This window comes from Ornithodoros turicata, chromosome 7 (assembly GCF_037126465.1).
Source record: "Ornithodoros turicata isolate Travis chromosome 7, ASM3712646v1, whole genome shotgun sequence".
Lineage (NCBI taxonomy): Eukaryota > Metazoa > Arthropoda > Arachnida > Ixodida > Argasidae > Ornithodoros > Ornithodoros turicata.
Genome location: NC_088207.1, coordinates 49466187 through 49473102, shown reverse-complemented (window position 1 = coordinate 49473102; position 6916 = coordinate 49466187). Strand labels below are relative to the sequence as shown.

General features: G+C 46.2%; 1 long non-coding RNA gene across 1 annotated transcript; it reads left to right on the top strand.

Moving 5' to 3' along the window:
• Positions 1 to 5736: 5736 nt before the first annotated feature.
• Positions 5737 to 6550, top strand: LOC135401402 (uncharacterized). Its single transcript, XR_010424811.1, has 3 exons — positions 5737 to 5776; positions 5887 to 5971; positions 6227 to 6550. It is a non-coding gene; the product is annotated as an uncharacterized LOC135401402 (long non-coding RNA).
• Positions 6551 to 6916: the final 366 nt, after the last annotated feature.

Below are 6916 nucleotides of genomic sequence, written 5' to 3'. Positions count from 1 at the left end.
TGCTGACATCTTGAAGGAAGCCTGGGATCCTGGGAAGTTCCTGTCATCTGATCATGAAATCTGAGCCTATAAAATACACCTGAAATAGACAACATGTATAATTCTTGCAAAGACTGTGAGAAGGACATCTGGTGAGTGACTGACGATGTATACCCCACTCTTGCGCCATTATAGCATGTCATGGGCTGTACAGATCCCGACAAAAGTTTACGGAACACTAGGGCGACGTGTTTCTTGATTGGTGCGGCACCCTAGCAGCGAAAGAGGAGTGGACACACCTACTGAGAGGTTCATGAGATACCAAGGCACCTGTCTGTAAGTCTATCTGCTCCCGTTTGCTGCAAGGGTATGGCTCCGATGACGATGTACACCACTCCGGTGTTCCGAAAACTTTTGTCGGGACCAGTACCATAAGTCTATACAACAGTACTTTCTATAGCACCCAAACTTTTGGCGGTGACGAACCCCCGGAAGCGATGAGAACCAATTCACGGACCCCCCCCCCCCCCCCCCACACACACACACGAATACAGTATAGCGGGATACGCGCTGTGTACACTGCGTTGCAGACCGCGTTTAATATGCGCCACGGGGTATAACAAGGAACGCAATTACATTTGTGCAAACATAAACATGGTCAAGTGACTGCCAAGCGAAGTTGACTTCCAACGCCGCGTTCTGTGCGAGGTATCATCTGTAGTGCCACCATCGCTGCAAGAGGTCCGCAGGCTGCCAAATATAAAATGCGCTAAACACAGGAACACTCTCAGTCAGTTCGAACTCGAAGCAAAACGATATGACGCGCTGTATTTCCCATGCTAGCCAGTGCATAACCAGCAACCTCGTCAGCTGCTGCGTGCTTTCGATACAGCTTCAGAAACGATTCCGGACTGGTTTCTTCTTCTTGTTTGTATGTGTATGACGCGGACAAACGTGCATTGCAGGACTTTTCTATCAGAAATTAGAAGCTAGCCGTTGAAGCATGCTTGTTGCAATTTTGGAAGTTCTGGGTGTTTGGAAATCGGGCAGCATGTACGAGCGCGTGTTTGTGGGAACGAAAATCCTCACTGAAATGTGAGAGACGGTCGCGGACCTCCAAGGACACTCTCGCGGACCCCCGGGGGTCCGCGGACTATACTTTGGGAAACACTGTTCTATAGGGCGTACCTTGCAAGCTAGTCAAATAACAGAATTTTTAGAATAGCGTACGCACCCTATTCGAAAACTTTAATTTTAATTAATTTAACTAAAATTTCATGGGTACGTTATTCGAAAGCTCTCTGATGTCCTGGAGTCCTGCTGCACATTGGTGAGCATTTCGTGTAACTATCGTTTGCTTTGTATTCGTTGCAGTACGATCTAGCTGCAATGAGGGCCGCAACCATTTTCCTGTTTTGTGCATTTCTCCTCGCGTTCCTGGTTTTGAAGGAAGCGGACGCCCAGAGTAAGATAACCCTCAAGTATTATCTTGAGCACGCGCTGCATAAGCGCGTCTATTCGATTCATACTTAGAACTACAGAACCAGCAGATTAGCAGTTTCGCTGTAGCTTGATAAGGGTCATGCTTTCTGTTGGTCAGTTAGTGAACTGAAAGTGACCGAGTTCGTGTCAGCGAGTCATAATTAGAGCGTGAGATGCCAATAAAGTTTTCATTATACTTATTTCGTGCCGAGTGGAGTGTTCCTACAGTTATGAATAGCCCATGTTTATAGGCTCTGACATTTTTATGCTAGAACATGGTACGGACATAGCATGGAACTTATTCCAGAACTACTACTGCAGTACTCTTGTCTCTTGTATCTGTCCTGGTCCTCCTTTAGCTGAGCTATCCAATAGATAGGGTACGGTACTTATGGCAAAACATATACTGTAGTATATGGTTCTTATGGTAAACGCTGTATGGATATATGGGATGGTGGTTCTTATAGTAAAACATGACTTTTCCCACTTAGGTCCCTCCGACTTCTACCAACCCGGGATAGAATTTTTATGCCAACTCCAACTTTATGCTAGAACATGGTACGGACATAGCAGGGTACTTATTGCAGAACTACTACTGCAGTACTCTTGTCTCTTGTGTCTGTCCTGGTCCTCCTTTAGCTGAGCTATCCAATAGATAGGGTACGGTACTTATGGCAAAACATATACTGTAGTATATGGTTCTTATGGTAAACGCTGTATGGATATATGGGATGGTGGTTCTTATAGTAAAACATGACTTTTCCCACTTAGGTCCCTCCGACTTCTACCAACCCGGGATAGAATTTTTATGCCAACTCCATTTTTATGCTAGAACATGGTACGGACATAGCAGGGTAGAACGATGAAAGATGAAAGTCACTGAAAAGGTTAGCCAGCTGTAGGGATCGAACCCACATCTTCTGGATTGCCGGTCCAGGGCTCTACTTGGCCAGGGCAATTTGAGGCTTTGTTTGTATCTGTCCCCTCTATGTTGTTCCAGCCTCAGAACATCAGTTTATCTCTTGTATAGCAGGGTACTTATTGCAGAACTACTACTGCAGTACTCTTGTCTCTTGTGTCTGTCCTGGTCCTCCCTTAGCTGAGCTATCCCATAGATAGGGTACGGTACTTATGGCAAAACATATACTGTAGTATATGGTTCTTATGGTAAACGCTGTATGGATATAAGGGATGGTGGTTCTTATAGTAAAACATGACTTTTCCCCATTAGTTCCCTCCGACTTCTACCAACCCGGGATAGAACCCCGGTGCTCCTCGTATTACATTCCTCATTCAGTGGCATAGGTTTCTAGAACTGCGAAACGAGTGAAACTGACATTTTTCTAAAGTGTGTACAAGTGGGTTAGCAGGCATGGAAATGTTATGGGACTTCTCCACTCGTAGGCACATAACTGATATGTTTCCTCATTAATTTTAGGTCGGTGTTTCCCAGGAGCAGTGTACCACAGGTGTGGTACTGCGTGCCCCAAAGTGTGTGGACAACCTACACCACAGATCTGCACCGCGCCATGCGTTCCAGGATGCCTTTGTCGAAATGGCTTCATCTTTTCCGATTCGTCCAAGCGCCGTTGCATTCGCAGAAATCAATGTCGTCGTCGTGGATAAATATGTATACCAGCGCACCACTGAGTAATTTGAAACAACTCGCGCGTTGTGTATAATTACCGAAATATATAATGTGCCAACCACAGACGCACATTGTCGATTTCTTACTTTCTTAGTAAAATATTTTGAACCAAAGCTCCTCCGAGGGAGGGGTGAGATGGGCAACACAGAACGGTGGCCAGCCGTTTCTCATTGTTCATCAATGTCAGCCTATAATTAGGAATGACCTAGAAAAATACTTTTATTAACTAGACCACATCCTTGACCGCGTGCTACCAAGAGGGAAGAGGTAATATCATCTACAAGCACGGAGAGCATTATATTCCTCAATATATGCCGTCATGAAATCCTGAGGTCATTTCGCCATTTCCCTCTAGTAGACAGTCGACGACAGTGATCAATAAAGATCGCCTCCACTCTGTTAACACCATACACCTGCTGAATCACCCGCAAGGTTTCAGTAGCCGACTTGCATGAGTTTTGGCAAAACACGATGTTGCTTCGCGGATGCTCAGACTGAGACATCCGAGCTCTTCGCCGCTGGCACCTCACAACCTTCCACAAAAGTATCGTTCTGCTCGCACTGATCTGTCGTAAGCCAATCAGTGCCGCTATGAGTTGTACGTAACGCGTTACAAGGAACTCGTTACTTGGCAACGCGTTACTTTTTCTGGTAACGAAGTAACGACTTCGTTACTTTTAAAAAATGTGGAACTGGTAACGGGATTCGTTACAAAAAATTGGTAACGTGCCAACGCGTTACCCGTTACTTTTTCTGCATGTTCCTCCAATGTATGATGGCAGGCGATGCGCCACAGCAAAATTTTCGCGCGGTCCGCGGCCCAGCACGTGGCTGGTGCGTGTCGTTGGCCACGGGACCTTTGAGGAAGTTTTTTCTTCACGGCATATCACATCTGGCATGAATAACAGCGTGTTCAGAGAATAAAAGATCAGCATTCTGGTTCGTATCTGTTCAAGGTCGGTTTAGCTCCATTTGGGAAATGTTACACGCTGCTAAAATGGCTAGCCTTCCGTAAGACGCCCTTTCTTGCTTGTAACCTGTGACACAACTAGGGATCGTCAGGGACCTGCTTCAGAGAGAACTTTGCGACGCCCCGCCAACGTCAGCGAAGACACCTGGGAAGGCAGCCACAATATTAAGCTTCTGTGGAGACTACTTTTTCATGTTTGCACGTGATTCTGGACGGCCGGGTTGTGAAGATGCTGGGCATACTGAGCTCACTGGCTTTCTGACAACTCCGGAAGATTACCCGTTCTCGAAGATGAAGGCAGACTTCCCGCGACTTGACGACCTATTCTTGAGCGTGAACACCGCTGTTCCTTCGAGTTCGTCCGTGGAGCGCCTCTTTAGCTGTGCGGCAGATATTTTCACAAGGAAACGCGCAAAACTCTCTGACCTCAATTTTGAACATCAGTTATTACTGAAATGTAATGGTCCATAAATCGCCTACTATGAATAAAATATGAGACGCTCCTACTGTCCCGTTCATGCTTCTTCAGTAACGCTATGAGTAACGTGAATGTAACTTGTTACTTGCGAGTAACGGGAACGCGTTCTTTATGCTTGTTGGGTAACAGGTAACGTATTTCGTTCTTTATTTTTCGACGTAACGAGTAACGGTATTCAGTTCTTTTTTTTTTTTCGGTAACGTGTACATGTCTGCGGGCGCTATCTATATATTGTGCATATTATATTATATAATATGCATATAATATTGTGCACTGCGGCGGATCCTCGAGCTTTCTGACTCCTGTATGTGAAGCCGAGCTCACATGTAAGGTAAGGCAACTCACGAGCCTTGAACTTTTTTATCTCCCGTATGTGAAACCTAGCCCACATGTAAGATGAGACAGCGCGGAAACAATCACAGGCTTAAAGATTGTTCTGGTTTGGGTGACATCATTCCTCCATTATTGTTTTTGATTAGTTTTGCCATTATTAAATGGGTTGGGACACTTTCATACACGTGGTTACATCATGGACGCATTGTACTGCATGAGAGAACACCGAGGGAAAAAGCCATTCTTCTGCGTGTCGTACTTAGCGAGATACAAGCCCTCGAACACCCTCCCGTGCGAAGCGCAGATGTCACAGAGCTCAGAGTTGCGCCCATTCTCATTGGCAGCCGTAAGCACGTCTCTTCTCCGCCTCATTGACAGAATGGCGTAAATGCAGGCTAGCTGGTGGATTCTCTGCCTCACTAGCGGCGGCAAACGCTGTGATGTTAAAGCCACATGAGTTTCGATATTCGTTTTTCTCCGCTTTTATTACCCTCCCTCTTCGTTGTGAAACTTTCAATGGAGGTTCACATCGGTGGAAAGAACCGTCTTTTACGTTTATCTGAGCTAACCTAGGATGACCTGTCCTGTCGTAACACCTTTAAGGGCAACGGGGGATGCCTGTCTTTCACTATAGCGCGCAGTTCGTACCTATCAATTGTTCCACGGAATTCCACGATGAAATGTATATGTATATGAAACGATCGTCACGTTCAGCGACGTCAGTCTGGTTCGATCCTTGGGACCGGCTGTCAAGGCAATTAGAAGCAAGTGCCGGCACAGGACGCGAGATTCTTGCCACATACGATCACGTCAGCAGGCAAAACATCTCGCAAACAACAACATTGCCACCACTAACAACAACAACGACGTTTTTCAGATTTATCGTGTAAGCATTTGTGTAAGCAGCATATCGTGTAAGCAGTTGTCAGAAGGAAAATATGACCGCATAAATTTTCCCCGTTCTCATTCCTTGAATGATTATTTGTCTTCTATTAGGTGTGAATCAGAATGAAGACAGCTGCGGTACTCTTCGCTGCCTCTCTGCTCCTAACTGCAACCTACCTAGCAGAAACAGCGAGACGTAAGGATGGAACTTCAAATATGCACTGTACGGATTATCATACTTGTTGTTGTTGACATCAGACTCGTATTTGAATGCTAAGGGTGTCCGCTGGGCTTGCGGCCAGTTGCGAGTCACTATACCAGTATAGTTTCTAACCACTGCACCCCCTTCGCTCATGCACCGGGGGGAGGGGGGGGGCCTTTCGGAGTCATTTGTCTTGTGTATTGCGAAATATGTGTATCAATGGTTCACACACCTGTGCTATTTTTGCAGAGCTTGGGTATCATGAATGTCACCGTGGTGCCGTCTATTCGTACTGTGCCTCACCATGTCCACGCGTATGTGGTCAACCGCCAGTGACCAACTGCAGTCGTCGTTGCATTGAAGGATGCACCTGCGAACAAGGCCTCATTCTGGACCCTCTCGGTCGCCGATGCATTCACGAAGGCACCTGCGACCGCCTCGTCAACCGCAATACGACGCGAGCGACACCGGTGTCAAATGTTGGCGAAAGTTAGACGCTCTTGTGTTGCTTATGTAGTGTACCTCAATCACCTAAACGACAACATTTCCGCAATAAAATTATACATGCTCTTATCTTCAGTATGTATGGACGGTTCTACTCCAATGCCGTATACGCTAGCCACACACGCACACAGATAAATGGGATGAGGATGTGGTGATGGCCATGTTGCTTTTGAAGATACGGGCTTAGATAGTTGTCAGCAAAATGGGCTACCCACGAATGTAGCTCCATCGGACTGCATGTAGAAACTGTTCTAGTTGCCTGGTCGTTACTCATATACTTTTGACATACAGGTAAAAGTACACATGTGTACTAAAGTACACATAAAGCTTCGCCTGATGCACATAAGTGTGTGTTCTGTTCCTTGCTGCCGGTGAGGTGCAAATCGGTGTCTGCTTTCGTTTTGCGTTTCTCTCCCACTCGACTGTCGCGCCGAT